Source organism: Lithobates pipiens, unplaced genomic scaffold (assembly GCF_037356315.1).
Source record: "Lithobates pipiens isolate NorthernLeopardFrog02 unplaced genomic scaffold, aLitPip1_a1.2 Scaffold_28, whole genome shotgun sequence".
Classification (NCBI taxonomy): Eukaryota; Metazoa; Chordata; class Amphibia; order Anura; family Ranidae; genus Lithobates; species Lithobates pipiens.
In genome coordinates, this window is record NW_027507789.1 from 3,081,629 (window position 1) to 3,102,980 (window position 21,352).

Consider the following 21,352-nt stretch of genomic DNA (forward strand, 5'->3'; position numbering starts at 1 on the left):
TGTCCCCCTGTGTGCATGTCCTCCTGTGTGCGTGTCCCCCTGTGTGCATATCCTCCTGTGTGCATGTCCCCCTGTGTGCGTGTCCACCTGTGTGCGTGTCCCCCTGTGTGCATGTCCTCCTGGCTGTGTGTGTGTGTGTGTCCCCCTATTTGCATGTCCTCCTGTGCTGTGTGAGTGTCCCCCTGTGTGAGTGTCCCCCTGTGTGCGTGTCCACCTGTGTGCATATCCTCCTGTGTGCGTGTCCTCCTGTGTGCGTGTCCCCCTGTGTGCATATCCTCCTGTGTGCGTGTCCTCCTGTGTGCGTGTCCCCCTGTGTGCGTGTCCCCCTGTGTGAGTGTCCCCCTGTGTGCGTGTCCACCTGTGTGCGTGTCCCCCTGTGTGCATGTCCTCCTGTGTGCGTGTCCTCCTGTGTGCGTGTCCTCCTGTGTGCGTGTCCCCCTGTGTGCATGTCCTCCTGTGTGCGTGTCCCCCTGTGTGCATATCCTCCTGTGTGCATGTCCTCCTGTGTGCATATCCTCCTGTGTGCGTGTCCTCCTGTGTGCGTGTCCTCCTGTGTGCGTGTCCCCCTGTGTGAGTGTCCCCCTGTGTGCGTGTCCACCTGTGTGCATATCCTCCTGTGTGCGTGTCCCCCTGTGTGCGTGTCCTCCTGTGTGCGTGTCCCCCTGTGTGCATATCCTCCTGTGTGTGTGTGTCCTCCTGTGCTGTGTGAGTGTCCCCCGGTGTGCATATCCTCCTGTGTCCATGTCCTCCTGTGTGCATATCCTCCTGTGTGCATGTCCACCTGTGTGCATATCCTCCTGTGTGCGTGTCCCCCTGTGTGCGTGTCCTCCTGTGTGCGTGTCCCCCTCTGTGCATATCCTCCTGTGTGTGTGTGTCCTCCTGTGCTGTGTGAGTGTCCCCCGGTGTGCATATCCTCCTGTGTCCATATCCTCCTGTGTGCATGTCCTCCTGTGTGCATATCCTCCTGTGTGCGTGTCCTCCTGTGTGCGTGTCCTCCTGTGTGCGTGTCCCCCTGTGTGCGTGTCCCCCTGTGTGAGTGTCCCCCTGTGTGCGTGTCCACCTGTGTGCATATCCTCCTGTGTGCGTGTCCCCCTGTGTGCGTGTCCTCCTGTGTGCGTGTCCCCCTGTGTGCATATCCTCCTGTGTGTGTGTGTCCTCCTGTGCTGTGTGAGTGTCCCCCTGTGTGCATATCCTCCTGTGTGCGTGTCCCCCTCTGTGCATATCCTCCTGTGTGTGTGTGTCCTCCTGTGCTGTGTGAGTGTCCCCCTGTGTGCATATCCTCCTGTGTGCGTGTCCCCCTCTGTGCATATCCTCCTGTGTGTGTGTGTCCTCCTGTGCTGTGTGAGTGTCCCCCTGTGTGCATATCCTCCTGTGTCCATGTCCTCCTGTGTGCATATCCTCCTGTGTGAGTGTCCCCCTGTTTATATTTTTTAAATTACAAAAGTAAAAAAAAAAATACACCTAGCAGAGGATGGTTTCGATCCATTGACCTCTGGGTTATGGGCCCAGCACGCTTCCGCTGCGCCACTCTGCTACTCAGTTGCTATGGGAACCTTATGGATCCTATGTAACGTGTCAGTTGCAGCTAGTCAATGACGGTTGGTGGGTGGGTTCTGCACTCCCAGAATGCTTTGCGGCTCAGCTGCTAATTTGCATAAATTTGCATACGGTGTTTTGCTTCAATATATGCTTTCATGCTGCTTATTTCCATTTAATTAAATACATTTTTCAATTCACAGACATTATTTATCAGGAAAAAGGGTCATTACAGAATTAGTTTGGAATATATAAAGTAAAATATGGATATTTGATATTTAATACTCTCCCTAATGTCATCAGTTCATTATATGAGAAGTTTATATAATGTATAAGGTATCATGTATGTTGTCCTTGGCCCATATTGGGTGTATGGACGCATACTTAAAGTGGAACGATACAGAGAAGATTAGCATGTGCCCTGCGCAAGGATGACACGCATAAACGTGAAGCGAACCACATTTTTTATTGCACCAAATAACAGTAGTTATAATTATTTCCCTCTTCTTATGAGCTATAATATATACACACATTTATATTATAACATGCATGTTATTATATCGCTGGGGACATAAAGCTGGCCATACGCTAGTAGGTTTTTTCATACGAATGTTCGTACAAACATTCTCAGTACGTTCGATGACCGATGTTGTTAAAAATTTCCTTTTCTTTTAGCATTTGATTTTCTAAATTGAAAAATGTGAAACTAAATTCTAATGGCGTATGACCAGTTTTTGGTTTCACGCACGCGGCCGTATGTGGAACGCACCACACGGCAGAATGCGCCATATCTGTGTTTGGAGCATACACCCAAAATGGCGCACAGCCTCATCTATTCATCTCATTGGGCGCTGAGTCCCTGCAGAGTGACTACGCAGGCTCTGTGCATGAAGCCTTAAAAGTCGCATTGGAGGTTCCCATGACATCAGAAGTCCTCCCATCACATTCCGATGTAATGAGGGGGGAGGGGACTCTTATGTGATGGGAGGACTTCTGATGTCATGAGAGTGCCTCCGATGTAATGAGGGGGAGGGGACTCTTATGTGATGGGAGGACTTCTGATGTCATGAGAGTGCCTCCGATGTAATGAGGGGGAGGGGACTCTTATGTGATGGGAGGACTTCTGATGTCATGAGAGTGCCTCCGATGTAATGAGGGGGGAGGGGACTCTTATGTGATGGGAGGACTTCTGATGTCATGAGAGTGCCTCCGATGTAATGAGGGGGGAGGGGACTCTTATGTGATGGGAGGACTTCTGATGTCATGAGAGTGCCTCCGATGTAATGAGGGGGGAGGGGACTCTTATGTGATGGGAGGACTTCTGATGTCATGAGAGTGCCTCCGATGTAATGAGGGGGAGGGGACTCTTATGTGATGGGAGGACTTCTGATGTCATGAGAGTGCCTCCGATGTAATGAGGGGGGAGGGGACTCTTATGTGATGGGAGGACTTCTGATGTCATGAGAGTGCCTCCGATGTAATGAGGGGGGAGGGGACTCTTATGTGATGGGAGGACTTCTGATGTAATGGGAACCTCCAATGCGACTTTTAAGGCTTCATGCACAGAGCCTGCGTAGTCACTCTGCAGGGGCTCAGCGCCCAATGAGATGAAATAGATGAGGCTGTGCGCCATTTTGGGTGTATGCTCCAAACACAGATATCGCGCATTCTGCCGTGTGGTGCGTTCCACATACGGCCGCGTGCGTGAAACCAAAAACTGGTCATACGCCATTAGAATTTAGTTTCACATTTTTCAATTTAGAAAATCAAATGCTAAAAGAAAAGGAAATGTTTAACAACATTGGTTATCGATCGTACTGAGAATGCTTGTACGAACATTCGTATGAAAAAACCTACTAGCGTATGGCCTGCTTTATGTCCCCATATATAATGTATATATGGATGTATGGATGTATGGGAGTGCAGAACCCGCCCACCAACCGTCATTGAATAGCCGCAACTGACACATATACGCGTTACACAAAAACCAAAAAGAGCTTCAGAGAGCCGTATAGCTGAATGGCGTAGCGGAAGCGCGCCCGGCCCGTAACCAAGAGGTTGATGGATCGAAATCATCCTCTGCCATGTGTATTTTTTTTTACTTTTGTAATTAAAAAATAAAATAAAAATATATATATATATATTTTTTTTTTTTTTTTAATATAAACTGTTTATTGGATGTTTTTAAAAAAAAAAATGAAATTAAAGATACATTTTATTCCATTGTTTTTTAATAATATTTTAAACCCATTTAATGAATCTTTTTTAAGCAAGTCATTATTGCAACCTCCCTATCATCAGATTATTGGTGTTCATATCCTCTGTACAAAAACAATTAGTACTGTCTGTGATACTTTATTTTCATTTTTTTTTTTTTCACAAATGTTGGTCCTTTTCATTTGGCACAAAAAATTCAACCCCCCCCTCCTCCCCCCCCCCCCCCCCTTGGTGATTAAATACCACAAAAAGAAAGCTCTCGCCGAAAAAAGTACAACTGCACCGCCAATGTAACCGCAATATGTAACAACATTTTATTTTTTTGTATAGCCATGGACATCAGTCCCAATCACCGTGATGTGCCACCAGATCCCCAGTGCCCATCTGTGCCGCCCGCAAGTGCCGCCCACCAGCGCCACCTGTCAGTGCAAATCAATGAAGCAGAAAAATTACCTGTTTGCAAAATTGTATAACAAACTATTAAACATGATTTTTTTTTTTTCTTCAGAATTTTCCATATTTCTTTGTTTGTTTAGCAAAAAAAAAAAAAAAAAAAAAAAACCCCAGCTGTGATTAAATACCACCAAAAGAAGGCTCTATTTATGTGGGAAAAAAAATGATAAAAATGTAATTTGGGTGCAGTGTTGGATGACCGCGTCATTGACATTGAAAGTGCGTCAGCGGCGAAAGCTGAAAATTGGTCTGGGCAGGAGGGGACCATAAGTGGCCAGTAAGCAAGGGGTTAAATAGCACAAAAAGAAAGCGCTCGCCGGAAAAGTACAACTGCACCGCCAATCTAACCGCGATATATAACTAGGTTTTTTTATTTTTTAGTATAGCCGTGACAAGAGTACAGGAGATAAGAAGAGGGAAAAGCTTGACTGCTACATAGGAGGGCAAGAAAATGTGGTTCGCTTCACGATTATACGTGTCATCCTTGCGCAGGGAACACATTTTTTTGATTGAAAATGTATACTTTATTTTGCAAGAAAATATACAAAAAACAAAATACTTTGAACAGGGTACATTCCACACTGTACTGCGACGCAGCGCATAAAATACACTACATAACAATACAGTTCCAAACATACAAATAAATTACATTCATCCTGCGGTGTGATGCCTGATGTGTTGTGCAGAGTAATAATCCCCCGAAACATCACATCATGCATGACGCCGCGTTACCCTGAAAGCATTACCAAAAACCATTACCAAATACATGTCAAGTCATACAGTCTTAAAGCGGAGGTCCACCCTAAAGTGGACCTTCCGCTCATCGGAACCCTCCCCCCCTCCGGTGCCACAATCAGCACCTTTCAGGGGGGAGGGGGGTGCAGTTACCTGGATAATACAGGTAACTGCACCCACTTCCGGGATAGCTCTCTGCGGAAAGGGGCGTAACTTACGCCCCTTTCCGCAAGTGCCCGCCCCTTCCCGCAAGTGCCCCGCTGCCTGCTGGGAAACACACAGATCCCAGAGGCAGCGGGGAGCGTCCTTATTGCGCAGCGCGGCTCGCGCATGCGCAGTAGGGAACCGGGAAATGAAGCCGAAAGGCTCCACTTCCTGATTCCCATACCCAAGATGGCGGCGGCAGCACTCGAGTGTTGATCTAGAGATCGGCTTCGGGTGCCGACATCGCGGGCGCGCTGGACAGGTAAGTGTCACTATTTTAAAAGTCAACAGCTGCAGTATTTGTAGCTGCTGGCTTTAAAAAAAAAAAAAAAACGCGGAGTCCCGGCGGACTCCCGCTTTAATCAAAGTCAAAATCAAAATGACATTTCAATGAGCAACAGGTGTGATGGGGGGGGGGGGGGGGGGTTGGAGAAGGTGGGGAAGGGAGGGGAAAAAGAGTTCACAGGCCCGAAGCTTTATTGAACGTCCAAAAAGGGTACATAGTGGTGGGAGGGGAAATCTTCAGACCTCCTCTTCCTCCTTGTTGTCCATCAGGTGATAGTCTCTGAGCAGACTGTGAGTCAGTCTGCGGCAGTCCTGGATGGACATCCTCTCCCTCTGGTGGATGAGGCGCTTTCTGGCACACCAAACAGCGTCCTTAACCACTTCCCACCCAGCCAATGCATATATACGGCCGGGTGGGAGCCGTCTACTCCTGATAGGACGTTCAGGAACGTCCTTCAGGAGTAGCGGGATCGCTCGCGCAGCGGCGCGATCCCGATGTGCTCGTGTCACCCGGACACGGCACATCTCAGATCGGCAGGAGGGCTCTGTGATTGGCCCTCCTGATCACATGACGGCCGTGTCCAATCACGGCCGTCATGTGATGTAAACAAACAGCCGGTTGCTAGGCAATCGGCTCTCCTCTCCTCACACGGAAGTCATCGCTGAGGAGAGGAGAGCAGAACGCTGCAGCCGGCTGATGATCAGTGAGTATGGGCTGCTTTTTACAGCTTTTTACTCACTGATCATCAGTGTAGTGTAAACACACAACACACCACACAGTACAAACACAGTCCCCACATATGTCCCCAAAACACACATGTCCCCAAATAATAAAAACACATGTCCCTAATAATAAAAACATGTCCCCCACATATGTCCCACTAAAATCACATGTCCCAATGATTATCTGCACACATATGTACGTGATCACCTGCACACATATGTCCGTGATCACACAAACCAATTATTATACACTTAACGGAATTTTTTTTACCAAAAACATGTAGCAGAATACATTTTGGCTTAAATTTATGACAAAATTTGATTTTATTGGATTTATTTTCAAATAGAAAAAAGAAAATATTGTTTTTTTTCCAAATTTCCGCTATTTTTGCGCTTATATCGCAAAGAATAAAAAACGGAGTCGTGAATAAATAACACCAAAATAAAGCTCTATTTGTGCGAACAAAATGATAACAATTTCATTTGGGTACAGTGTAGCATGACCGCGCAATTGTCACTGAAAGCGCTAGAGCGCTGAAAGCTGAAAATTGGGCTGGGAAGGAAGGGGGTGAAAGTGCCCGGTATTGTAGTGGTTAAAGCAACACAGCACCCGCCAGGCACTATCAATGTCCTCTTGTGAATGAGTCCCACAAAAGAGTCCGTTCAGCACACCAAAGTGTGTTATAGCAGTCTGTGGAACAAAGTCTTTGAGATCAGGTTCCAGAGCCCTCAACAGGCCCTGTGCAAAGGGGACACTCCCAGAAAACATGCAGAGCCGTTTGCTCCTGGATGATGCAAAAGGGGCAGTGTCTGTATCTGCACAGGTTTCTGGCATGCATGAATGTCCTGAGTGGCAACCCCCCTTGGATTGCCATCCATGCCAGATCTTTGTGCCTGTTGGTGAGTCTCTTTGAAGAAACATTCCTCCAGACCACTTTACAAGTGGCTGAAGGGAGGCCTGGAACAGTCTCAACAATGTCTGATGCTCCGATCAACTTGTGGATAGTTTTTGGCTTCCGCAAGTCGGGCTTCACTCCATGTAGCCCCCGCTCCTTAATAAACTTGAAAGTGTCCAAGTAATACCAAGGAGTGTCCCAGTTGTAGGGGATTGAGTTGTCCCATTTGTCCCATCCAAGGGACCTCCAGAGAGGCAGGAGGAAAAAACGGGACATGGAGTTACCACCAGAGTCTACAGTTCTGTCCACCAAAGTTCTGCGGATGCAGTTACAGGCAAAGAAGACCCTCAGTAGGGTGGCGATGTCGGGCACGCCCTTACCGCCCTTGAGGGGTTCCTTGAACATAACCGCCCGCTTTACTCTGTCCATTTTGGAGCTCCAGATGAAGTGAAACACTGCCCTGGTGATGGCCTTGCAGGTGTTAACCCGGGGGGGCCAGGCCTGGGCGAGGTACTGCAACACAGGGAGAATCTCGCTGCGGAGTACCAGTGTTTTACCTTCGATGGTGAGTTCTCGGAGGCTCCAAAGTCCAAACTTCTGTCGCATCTTTGCCAGTCTTTCTTCCCAGGACTTCAGGGCTGCGCCCTCTGCTCCAAACCAGACCCCAAGGATTTTGATGAAGTCTGCTTTGACGCTGAAGGGCATGGGTGCAGAAGAAGGCAGAAACCACTTTCCGAAGAGCATGACTTCCGACTTCCCGCACTTGACTTTTGCCCCTGAAGCTTAGCCGAAGTCCTCACACGTCTGGGCGAGTGTGTCGATGGAGCGCCGGTCGGCACAGAACACCGTCACATCATCCATGTAGAGCGAGCACTTGACCTCCCGTCTGTCCGGTCCTGGTGCGGTGATCCCTCTGATCTCTGGGTTCCGTCTGATTGTAAGGATCAAGGTATGTGGAAACAAAATGGTTGACAGTATGTTTTACTAAAATACTTGTCTATCTTTATCCTTCTCAGTAATATAAGGACTCATCATCTTTAGTCACGTACGCATAAGAAGAGGCCACATCAGCCCTAAAAAGCAGTCTACGCCCAGAAGATTGTCTTATCAGCTGATAACACCTGGAGAATTGCCTTTTCTTTGCAAATTGTTGTTTTTTTACATTGCTGATGCTTGCCTTTTTCTGTCTATAAAAGAGATGTAATAAAGAACCTCAGAGTCAGAGTTAAGCACGGACTTCTGAGCAGAAATACTGAGTACCTCCGTGTCTCTTTGCTTAGATAAGAACTCTAACTAACAATTGGGAAACGGTAACATAACCTGACAAATAGGTGACTTGTTGAGGTCACACCTAACATTTCTGGCGCCGCGAACAGGGACCCGCAGAAAGAAACTACAAAGAGGCGAACGAACATAAGGACGGAACAAAGAGGTCGGGCACATCAAGAACCACAGACAAAAACCTGCGCAGGTAAGAAAAGCTTTATTTTCTTATAAACTCTGTGCTTCTTAGATTTGTGCCCACCTGATCTGTCTGAATTGTTCTTCAGGTAAACACCAACCTCTGTAGTAAGCGGGTCTTGAACTTAATATTTTGACTTATGTTACCGTTGTTTCTTGTCTGTCTACTTGTCATCTTTCTGTTGTGAATGAAATAAGCCCTGTTTGTATGGTGTGAATTGAAACATATATCATCCCAATGGGTAACGGAATGCGCCCTTAACTCGTAAGAGTACTTTGGGGGTCCGACACTTAAGTTTGATATACGCTTTTTGATTCATGAGCCTAAAAACGGGTTGAAAGTATAAGTCCTGACTGCCTCGATAAAGCAGGAATAAGAAACGAATGCTGAGAGATTCCATGGTAATGGGAAGGGAATAAGGTCTCCACAAAGTCCCGGAGATCTAGTCATATGTGTTTGGCCACCAAAAGGGAATGCTTGTATATGTTGTAGCCGTCAGTCTGGTCATAATATTTGTCAGTTGGCTAGCATATAAAGTAATTCGATTTCAGAAATCTCATCTAGGAGAGGTTTTTAGTATTTTGGCACCCTAGGAGGAGAAGGCAACGAGACACTTAGTAAGTGATCCAAACGCCACCTAGGCAAGACTGTCAAAATGGGCCAGACACATGGTATACCCCAGGGGGAATCTCAGAAATGTTATGCTGTTAAAGATATAATTACAATGTTGTATGGGAAGGATAAGGCACAGGGCACAAATAGGGTTCTCAAGAAATTTGGAATGGATGGATCTCGGAAAGAATTTCAAACTTACCAAACAGACGTTATGGGTTTAACAAGAAGTACAGGTTCTGATAGAAAACATGTTAGTAGGTGTCATATCTAGAGGTCATCTTTGACCTAATTTTGTGAGTGTGGGGGGTGTGGAGTATGCAATACTGATGTGTCCTGTGAAGTTTGTTCACAGCTGCTGACAGCCCATTCAAATGACCCCCCTTCTTTCTGACCAGGTCAGTGAGAATGTAAAGCAAACTGTATTGACATGCAAATGACCTGAGCCAAGACTTGTACTAATGAACTAAAAAGGTGCATTTACTAAATTGTGTTTGTTCTATCATTGTTACAATTCCTGGCTGAAAAAGGGTGCAAGGTGAATAGAACTAAGTTACAGGTATGTCAGAAAAAGGTTGTCTTTTTGGGCCACTGTATATCCCAGGGTACTCGACACCTCACTGAAGAACGAGTCCAGGCCATAAGACAAATGAATGTCCCACGCAACTTTAAGCAACTTCGTATGTTTCTGGGAATGGTGTCATATTGTAGACAATGGATACCACATGCCAGTTCTCTGATGCAGCCATTATATGATTGCTTGAAAATAGTACCCTATGTACTCACAGAAGCAGGTCATGAATCTTTTAGCACCTTAAAAAGGTTACTAATTTCGGCACCTGCGATCGGGATCCCTGATTATACCAAAACATTTCATTTGTACATTGCTGAAATCACGGGACACGCAACAGGGGTGTTGACACAACAACACATCAAACAAAGGCCGGTAGCATACTTCTCGGCGGCTCTCGATCCTGTCTCTAGAGGATCACCGTCCTGTGTACGAGCAGTTGCAGCAGTGTCAATTATCATTGACAAATCCTCAGAAATTGTCTTAGACAATCCTGTAGTGGTACATACCACACATGACATACACGCCATCTTGTCACAGGTCCAGCCAAAACACATATCAATGGCAAGGCAGCTGCGTCTACAATGCACCTTGCTCCTACCCCCCAATGTTACCTTTCAGCGATGCACTTCTTTTAACTTAGCACAGCTTTTACCATTACAGACAGATTTGACAGGGGGGAGTAATGATGATAATGGTGTAGACACAACACAAGATACTCAGGATTCTGACACACTTTCGTTTCAGGACATAACATCTGATGAACACGATTGTTTCCAACTTATGGAACAAGAAACCACGGGGTTCCCACATGTCACAGACATACCCATTGCAAATGCAGAACACACACTGTACATAGATGGTAGTAGATTTGCCGATGACAAAGGTAAATATCACACAGGTTATGCTGTGGTAACGGACACACAGGTAATTGAGGCAAAGTCACTACCAGCACACATGTCGGCACAAGAAGCGGAACTAACCGCTCTGGAGAAAGCCTTAGAACACTTGGAGGGACAAGAAGGGAACATTTACACTGATTCCGCATACGCCTACGGAGTTGCACATGATTATGGCCAAATATGGAAAGCTAGAGGTTACCTTACAGCAGCAGGCACACCTGTTAAACATGGTGAAGGAATCAAAAGAGTCCTGAACAATCTTCAAAAGGTTATAAGAGTAGCCATCATGAAGATAGCGGCACACACGAGCGCAAAAACAACTGAGGCAAAAGGAAACGCATTTGCAGATTTAACTGCAAAGAAGGCAGCTCTAGGGGAAGTAAGCCCTGAGACCTTAGCCACGGTACAGGTGAGTATGCCCGAAACCACATGGCAGCAGCTAATCGAACTACAGGAACAAGCAGGGGCTATTGAGAAGGACCGTTGGGTTAAGGAGGGAGCTGCACCAGGCCTTGACAATGTATGGAGAGAAGGAGACAAAATATGTCTACCCGCTTCTCTATACCCCGCAATGGCAGCGGCTGTCCACTTACCCACTCATGTCAGCTCCAATTCTATGTATAGGATTGTAAGCCAAGGATGGCTAGCCCCTGGATTCAGTAGTACTGCAAGGAACTACTGTGCTGCATGCCAAATCTGTCTGATTAATAACCCAGGACAGAGAGTGAAAACCCCACGTAAACATCAGGTCCGGGCCCAATATCCCTTTCAGAGACTGCAGATTGACTACATACAAATGCCTAAGAGCGGCCCCTTTGAATTTGTTCTCGTGTGCATCTGCCTATTTTCAGGCTGGCCGAAAGTTATCCTGTAAAATCAGCTACGGCAAAAGCCACCGCCAAGAAACTGATTACTGAGCTGATACCTAGGTTTGGTCTCCCAGAAACAATAGAATCAGATAGGGGGACACATTTCACGGGAGAAATAATGCAAAATGTGATGGCAATGTTAGGGGTTCAACAAAGTTTTCATACCCCTTACCACCTACAGAGTTCAGGATCAGTAGAAAGAGTAAATGGTACAATCAAGCTGAAAATACAAAAGGCCATGCAGGAGTTGAACAAACCATGGCCTGAGTGCCTACCCTTAGCTTTGTTCTCTATTAGGTACACCCCAACAGGAAAAACAGGGTTATCCCCATATGAAATACTGTTTGGAAGTGCACCTAGATTAGGTTTATATTTTCCTCAAAGTATGCAATTGCAATGTGATAGTTTAACTACGTATGTAATACAGTTACAACAGCGTCTGACTAAAATCCACAAGAGTGTGTATTCTTCTCTTCCAGACCCTAATTCTGTCACAGGTACACACGATCTACAACCAGGAGACTATGTGTATGTAAAGAAACATACCAGGAAGACACTGGAACCAAGGTTTGAAGGTCCTTTCCAGGTGCTATTGATTACAGCAACCTCAGTGAAATTGGAAGGGAAACCTACCTGGATCCACGCTTCTCACTCACTTCTTCAATAGTAAAATGTTGTTTATTCTGCGAGGCTCCTTTTAACCCTTTCACTACTAGACACGTTTTTGAAGTTTGTTTTTTGCACACATGGTTAATAAAACATTTGACATGTGGGGACCTTTCATATAATGGAGGACCTCTGATGTGATGGGGGGTCGGCCTGGTCATTGTGTTACACAATGGCCACCTTGTTCACTCTCCTCTCCACTATCCCTTCCCCACTTCATTTATTTATTTATTTATTTTGTGTGTGTCACGTCTCTGTTTGTCACTGTGCACGTGTGATGAGTAGGGTGTCGGTCCTCGGGCCAACCCTGAAAGTCTTGTGAGGGGGTGGACATAGGCCTTCTGGCTTGGTTCACCCTCTCTCTTGGGGGGGGTCTCCCTTTGGGGGAGCCCCAACCAAGTACCTGGGTGGGTCTGTTTCGGCAGACCTTCCGGAGAAAGGCGGTCATCTGATTTCGGCCAGATGGGCCATGTATTTGGTACCTCAGTCCCCGTCTGGAGCCTAACGCCCCGGGGGATCAGGGTAAGGTTCTTCCTCATGGAGGACAGTGGTACACCCGTTGCACATTTTTGTGTTCACTCTTGATGTGTGTCCACTTTTTTTGGCACCGGGTGGAAGTTTTTGGGTGTGTTTTGCACGCCACAGGCTTTTCCCCAAAAAAAGGGGGTACTCTGATCTGATGGGGGAGCTCTGATGTGATGGGATAACCTCTGATATGATGGAGGGACCTCTAACGTGATGGAAGTACCACTGATTGGGGGGGCACTGATGTGAGGGCAGAACCTCTGATGTGATAAAGGGACCTCTGATGTGATGGGGGGACCTCTGATGTGATAAAGGGACCTCTGATGTGATAAAGGGACTTCTGATGAGATGGGAGGATCTGTGATGAGATGGGTGGATCTATGATGTGATGGGGGACCTTTGATGTGATGGGGGGACATCTGATGTTATGGGGGATCTCTGATTTGATAGGAGGATGTCTGATGTGATGGTAGGAGCTCTGATGTGATGAGGGGACCTCTGATGTGATGAGAGGACATCTGATGCAAAGGGGGAACCTCTGATCCGGTGGGGGAACCTCTGATCCGGTGGGGGACCTCTGATGTGATTGGGAGACCTCTGATGTGATGGGAGGACCTCTGATGTGATGGGAGGACCTCTGAGGAGATTTGGTGATCTCTGATGTGATGGGGGGACCTTTGATCCAGGTTGGCTTTGGCCAATTATGACTCAGGGGGTTTAGTACATGCCCCACACTATATAAGGCCTTGCATAGTGTGTTGCGTCGGCGGAGAGAGATAGACAGAGAGACAGTGTCTTTGAATTTCATTTGAAGCTGTTGCAATTACAGTCGGTGTATTGTGCCACCTGCACAGTATACGCCTAAAGCTACCCCAATTGCTGGTGTTATGCTGATCCTATACCGCAGGCAGCTGCAGTAATTACAGTTGTGTACTGTGCCATCTACACAGTGTGCACCTAAAGCTACTCCAATTACTGTTGTTCTTCAGATCCTATACAGCAGACAGCTGCAGTAATTACAGTCGGTGTATGGTGTCATCTGCACAGTGTACACCTAAAGCTACTCCAATTACTGTTGTCCTTCAGATCCTATACAGCAGACAGCTGCAGTAATTACAGTCGGTGTATGGTGTCATCTGCACAGTGTACGCCTAAAGCTACCACAATTGCTGGGCAGGTACCCGGGCAGGGCCGTCTTTAAGGCAGGGCAAAAGGGGCAGCTGCCCTGGGCCCTGTCATTGTTGTGGGGCCCAAAGCAGCTGCCTCATACTTGCCAACTATCCCAGTGTAAATTCCCTTGAAGTTTTAGTCCTGTGCTATGTCCCGATATCTCAGTGAGAAGTGCTGGTACTAATGCTGCCCAGCTCTGCCCTATTGTTGTGTACAGGTGACTCACCTGCAGATCCTGTGTTTACATTAACTGGCATTCATATGTAAATAGTGGTGGCATTACTAAGTAAATAGATGCAGCTGGCAGCATTTATATGTAAATAAAGGCGGCATTCATATATGTATCATGCTCCTCTGCAGTGAGGAGATGATGCGCTGTGACTTCTAGCAGCCAATCAGTGAGCAGTATTACTTTACAGTAATCTCGAGCAACCAATTAACAAGCAGAAATCATTTGCTGTAACCTCTAGCAACTAATCAGTGAGCCATAATGTGTGCTGTAACCTCTAGCAACCAGTCAGTAAGCAGTAATGATATGCTGTAATCTCTGGCAACCAATCGCAATCGCTGCCTGATCTGATTCAGTAAACTGATTTTAAGTCTAGCTGCTATTTATTGTATGTCTCAGAGCAGGTGGAGAGCAAAATTGCATGGGGGGGGAACCCCGAGAAAATTTTTGCCCAGGGTCCAATCAATATTAAAGACGGCCCTGTACCCGGGCTTACAGGATGTCCTGAGGCAGGCCAGGAAAGTCTGTGTGCATTTTCTCCGGTCATATAATGCCAGTGCTCGGCTGGCTGACGTCCAAAAGGAATTGAACCTGCCCAAGAACCGCCTAATCTGTGACACCAGGTGGAACTCAACGTTGGCCATGCTGCAGCGGCTGCAAACGCAGCAGAGGGCCATCAATGAGTACCTGTGCGACTACGGCCCCAGGACAGGGTCAGGGGAGCTTGTTTTTTTGACAGTGACAGTGCATGCATCAATGACACTGTACCTCTTGTCCACCTGTTGGTGCATACACTGCGTGGAATAATGGACAGGGCACTTGAGGCAGAACAGAGGCAGGAAGAGGAGGACTTCCTTGCCTCTCAAGGCCCCCTTTAGTTTAGAGGGTCCTCCATCATATCAGAGGTCATCCTAACACATCAGAGGTCATCCCATCCCATCCCATCAGAGGTCCCCCCATCACATCATTAGGTCCCCCCATCACATCATTAGGTCCCCCGCTCACATCATAGGTTCCCCCATCACATCATAGGTTCCCCCCATCACATCATAGGTTCCCCCCATCAGATCAGAGTACTCCCAATCACATCAGAGGTCCCCCCATCACATCCGAGGTCCTCCCCAGAAATCAGAGGTCCACTCCCCCCTCCCCATCACATTAGAGGGTCCTCCATCATATCAGAGGTCATCCTAACACAACAGAGGTCATCCCATCCCATCAGAACTCCCCTCCCCTCACATCAGAGGTCCCCTCATCAGATCAGATGTCCCCCCATCACATCAGAGGTCATCCTAACACAACAGAGGTTATCCCATCCCATCCCATCAGAACTCCCCTCCCCTCACATCAGAGTTCCCTATTCAGATCAGAGGACCCCCATCACATCAGAGGTCATCCTATCACATCAGAACTCCCCTCCCATCACATCATAGGTTCCCCCCATCACATCATAGGTTCCCCCATCACATCATAGGTTCCCCCATCAGATCAGAGTACTCCCAATCACATCAGAGGCCCCCCCATCACATCAGAGATCCTCCCAAAAAATCAGAGGTCCACTCCCACCTCCCCATCACATTAGAGGGTCCTCCATCATATCAGAGGTCATCCTAACACATCAGAGGTCATCCCATCACATCAGAACTCCCCTCCCCTCCCCTCACATTAGAGTTCCCTCATCAGATCAGAGGTCCCCCATCACATCAGATGGCCTCCCATCACATTAGAGGTCCTCCTAACACATCAGATGGCCTCCCATCACATCAGAGGTCCCCCCATCACATCAGAGGTCATCCCATCCTATCACATCAGAACTCCCCTCCCATCACATCAGAGTTCTCTCATCAGATCAGAGGTAGGGATGAGCCAAACACCCCCCGGTTCGGTTTGCACCAGGACCTGCAAACGGACCGAAAATGTGCACGAACTTTAGAACCCCTTTAAAGTCTATGGGACTCGAACGTTCAAAATCAAAAATGCTAATTTTAAAGGCTAATATGCAAGTTATTGTCCTAAAAAGGGTTTGGGGACCCGGGTCCTGCCCCAGGGGACATGTATTAATGCAAAAAAAAGTTTTAAAAATGGACGTTTTTTTTTCGGGAGCACTGATTTTAATGATGCTTAAAGTGAAAAAAAAAAGTTAAATGTTCCTTTAAATATGGTGCCTGGGGGGGGGGGGGGTGTCTATAGTATTCCTGTGAAGTGCCATGTGTTTTCCGTGTTTAGAACAGTCCCTGCACAAAATGACATTTAACGGAAAAAAAGTCATTTAAAACTGCTTGCGGTTTTAATGTAGTGTCTGGTCCCAGCAATATGGATAAAAATCATTGAGAAAAATGGCATGGGTACCCCACCCCCCACCCCGCCCATTACCAGCCCCTTTGGGTCTTGTATGGATATTAAAGGGAACCCCGTACCCAAATTAAAAAAAGGAACGGCGTGGGGCCCTTTCTCAACCTTTTCAACACAGAGGAACCCTTCAAATAATTTTCCGATCTTGGGGAACCCCTGCTAAAAATGAGAAATCTACAACTCATGATACAATAGTGTGATAGTCAGTGGTAAGAATGGTCCTTACACTTGTGGTCATTGGGAAGAATTACCTCCTTACAGATAGTTAAAAAAATCAATGGTGTCGGTGGGAACTTATCTGAGAGGCAGAAATTTCCCAATGCTGAAGGAACCCCTACAACCTCTGGAGGAACCCTGGTTGAGAATCACTGCCCTATATACTCAGAACAGCAGTATACAGGCGGTGCAAACAAGACAGGGACTGTGTAGGTTTGTTGTGTTAAGTAGAATCTGTTTTGTAATTTTGAACTGGTACATTTTTAAAGTGTAGCTCCAGTCAAAAAATCTATTTTTAAGCTTTTTGGAAAACATAGGGAAGGGTTATCACCCCTGTATCATTTTTTTTCGCTGTCTGTGCACCTCTTCAGAAGATTTCACCTCACTTTCTGTCCCAATGGCAAATGTTTTTTGAAAATGTGTTTTTTTTAGTAAAACAAGGATTGGTGATAAAGCATCAGTGGAGAGGAGACACGTTTTTCCCATATCAACTCTTACAGGAGAGAATTTCCCTTCCTAGGTGTAGATTTCATCTCACTTCCTGTTGTCTCCTTCCGTTTGCAAGTAGGAGACGTTTGTAGGTTGGATGTTTGAAAGTAGGGGCCTGCCCTTTATGTTCTGCAGAAAGGTACAGTGTCATTGATGCATGCACTGTCACTGCTCACCATCCTTGTGGCCTCCTCAAATGGTGACAGGACAGTGCATGCATCCCTGATCATGGCCCACTGGCGTGGGGGAAAAAAAACAAGCTCCCCTGACACTGTCCTGGTGCCGTAGTCGCACAGGTACACATTGATGGCCCTCTGCTGCGTTTGCAGCCGCTGCAGCATGGCCAACGTTGAGTTCCACCTGGTGTCACAGATTAGGCGGTTCTTGGGCAGGTTCAATTCCTTTTGGACGTCAGCCAGCCGAGCACTGGCATTATATGACCGGCGAAAATGCACACAGACTTTCCTGGCCTGCCTCAGGACATCCTGTAAGCCCGGGTACAGGGCCGTCTTTAATATTGATTGGACCCTGGGCAAAAATTTTCTTGGGGCCCCCCCATGCAATTTTGCTCTCCATACAATACAATAAATAGCAGCTAGACTTAAAATCAGTTTACTGTATCAGATCAGGCAGCAATTACGATTGATTTCCAGTGGTTACAGCATATCATTACTGCTTAATGACTGGTTGCTAGAGGTTACAGCACACATTATGGCTCACTGATTAGTTACTAGAGGTTACAGCAAATGATTTCTGCTTGTTAATTGGTTGCTAGAGATTACTGTAAAGTAATACTGCTCACTGATTGGCTGCTAGAAGTCACAGCACATCATCTCCTCACTGCAGAGGAGCATGATACATATATGAATGCCACCTTTATTTACATATAAATGCTGCCAGCTGCATCTATTTACTTAGTAATGCCACCACTATTTACATATGAATGCCGGTTATTTACATGTAAACACAGGATATGCAGGTGAGTCACCTGTACACAACAATAGGGCAGAGCTGGGCAGCATTAGTACCAGCACTTCTCACTGAGATATCGGGACATAGCACAGGGCTAAAACTTCAAGGGACAAGGGAATTTACACTGGGATAGTTGGCAAGTATGAGGCAGCTGCTTTGGGCTCCACAACAATGACAGGGCCCAGGGCAGCTGCCCCTTTTGCCCTGCCTTAAAGACGGCCCTGCCCGGGTACCTACCCAGCAATTGTGGTAGCTTTAGGTGTACACTGTGCAGATGACACCATACACCGACTGTAATTACTGCAGCTGTCTGCTGTATAGGATCTGAAGAACAACAGCAATTGGAGTAGCTTTAGGTGCACACTGTGCAGATGACACAGTATACAACTGTAATTACTGCAGCTGCCTGCCTGTGGTATAGGATCTGAAGAACACCAGCAATTGGGGTAGCTTTAAGTGCACACTGTACAGATGACACAGTACACCGAATGTAATTACTGCAGCTGCCTGCGGATAGGATCAGCAGAACACCAGCAATTGGAATAGCTTTAGGTGTACACTGTGCAGATGGCACAATACACCGAATGTAATTGCAACAGCTTCAAATGAAATTCAAAGACACTGTCTCTCCGTCTATCTCTCTCCGCCGACGCAACACACTATGCAAGGCCGTCGCGCAGGCTGCGCAAGGATGACACGTATAATCGTGAAGCGAACCACATTTTCTTGCCCTCCTATGTAGCAGACAAGCTTTTCCCTCTTCTTATCTCCTGTACTCTTGTCACGGCTATACTAAAAAATAAAAAAAACCTAGTTATATATCGCGGTTAGATTGGCGGTGCAGTTGTACTTTTTCGGCGAGCGCTTTCTTTTTGTGCTATTTAACCCCTTGCTTACTGGCCACTTATGGTCCCCTCCTGCCCAGACCAATTTTCAGCTTTCGCCGCTGACGCACTTTCAATGTCAATGACGCGGTCATACAACACTCTACCCAAATTACATTTTTATAATTTTTTTCCCACATAAATAGAGCCTTCTTTTGGTGATATTTAATCACAGCTGGGGTTTTTTTTTTTTTTTTAAACAAACAAAGAAATATGGAAAATTCTGAAGAAAAAAAAAAAATCATGTTTAATAGTTTGTTATACAATTTTATTTTGCAAACAGGTAATTTTTCTGCTTCATTGATATGCACTGACAGGTGGCGCTGGTGGGCGGCACTTGCGGGGGGCACAGATGGGCACTGGGGATCTGGTGGCACATCTCTGTGATTGGGACTGATGTCCATGGCTATACAAAAAAAAAAAAAAAAAAAATGTTGTTACATATTGCGGTTACATTGGCGGTGCAGTTGTACTTTTTTCGGCGAGCGTTTTCTTTTTGTGGTATTTAATCACCATGGGGGGTTTTGAATTTTTTTGTGCCAAATGAAAAGGACCAACATCTGTGAAAAAAAAAAAAAATGTAAATAAATAATCACAGACAGTACTAATTGTTTTTGTACAGAGGATATGAACACCAATAATCTCATGATAGAGAGGTTGCAATAATGACTTGCTTAAAAAAATTCATTAAATGGGGTTAAAATATTATTAAAAAAGAATGGAATAAAATGTATCTTTAATTTCTTTTTAAAAAAAAAAAAACCTCCAATAAACACAGTTTATATAATAAAAAAAAAAATATATATATATATATATATATATATATATATATTTTTTTTTTTTATTTTTAATTACAAAAGTAAAAAAAAATGCACCTGGCAGAGGATGGATTCGATCCATCAACCTCTTGATTAGGGGGCCGGAACGCTACCGCTGCGCCATTCAGCTACATGGCTTTTGGGACGTCTTTTTGGTTTCTGTGTAACGCGTATATGTGTCAGTTGCAGCTATTCAATGATGGTTGGTGGGCGGGTTCTGCACTCCCATACATCCATACATATATATATATATATAAATCATGCATGTTATTATATCTCTGGGGACATAAAGCAAGCCATACGCTAGTAGGTTTTTTCATATGAATGTTCGTACAAACATTCTCAGTACGATCGATAACCAATGTTAAACATTTCCTTTTCTTTTAGCATTTGATTTTCTAAATTGAAAAATTTGAAACTAAAATTCTAATGGTGTATGACCAGTTTTTGGTTTCACGCACGCGGCCGTATGTGGAACGCACCACACGGCAGAATGCGCGATATCTGTGTTTGGAGCATACACCCAAAATGGCGCACAGCCTCATCTATTTCATCTCATTGGGCGCTGAGTCCCTGCAGAGTGACTACGCAGGCTCTGTGCATGAAGCCTTAAAAGTCGCATTGGAGGTTCCCATTACATGAGAAGTCCTCCCATCACATAAGAGCCCCCTCCCCCCTCATTACATCGGAGGCACTCTCATGACATCAGAAGTCCTCCCATCACATAAGAGTCCCCTCCCCCCTCATTACATCGGAGGCACTCTCATGACATCAGAAGTCCTCCCATCACATAACAGCAGGACTGGACTGGGACAGAAATTTGGCCCTGGACTTCATCCAGACCGGCCCACTTACATTTTGAGTGTCCCATCACCAGCCCCCTTACAGCAGAGTGTTCCATCAGCAGCCCCCTTACATAAGAGTGTCCCATCACCAGCCCCCTTACATCAGAGTGTCCCATCAGCAGCCCCCTTACATCAGAGTGTCCCATCAGCAGCCCCCTTACATCAGAGTGTCCCATCACCAGCCCCCTTACATCAGAGTGTCCCATCACCAGCCCCCTTACATCAGAGTGTCCCATCACCAGCCCCCTTACATCAGAGTGTCCTATCAGCAGCCCCCTTACATCAGAGTATCCCATCAGCAGCCCCCTTACATCAGAGTGTCCCATTACCAGCCCCCTTACATCAGAGTGTCCTATCACCAGCCCCCTTACATCAGAGTGTCCCATCAGCAGCCCCCTTACATCAGAGTGTCCCATCACCAGCCCCCTTACATCAGAGTGTCCCATCACCAGCCCCCTTACATCAGAGTGTCCCATCAGCACCGCCTTACATCAGAGTGTCCCATCACCACCCCTTACATCAGAGTGTCCCATCACCAGCCCCCTTACATCAGAGTGTCCCATCAGCACCGCCTTACATCAGAGTGTCCCATCACCACCCCTTACATCAGAGTGTCCCATCACCAGCCCCCTTACATCAGAGTGTCCCATCACCAGCCCCCTTACATCAGAGTGTCCCATCAGCACCGCCTTACATCAGAGTGTCCCATCAGCAGCCCCCT

At 46.4% G+C, this 21,352-nt stretch overlaps 1 non-coding gene across 1 annotated transcript; it reads left to right on the top strand.

The window, feature by feature from the left end:
• Positions 1–1,893: 1,893 nt before the first annotated feature.
• LOC143937609 (U6 spliceosomal RNA) lies at positions 1,894–2,002 on the top strand. Its single transcript, XR_013263702.1, has one exon. It is a non-coding gene; the product is annotated as a U6 spliceosomal RNA (small nuclear RNA).
• The last annotated feature ends 19,350 nt before the right edge of the window (positions 2,003–21,352 follow it).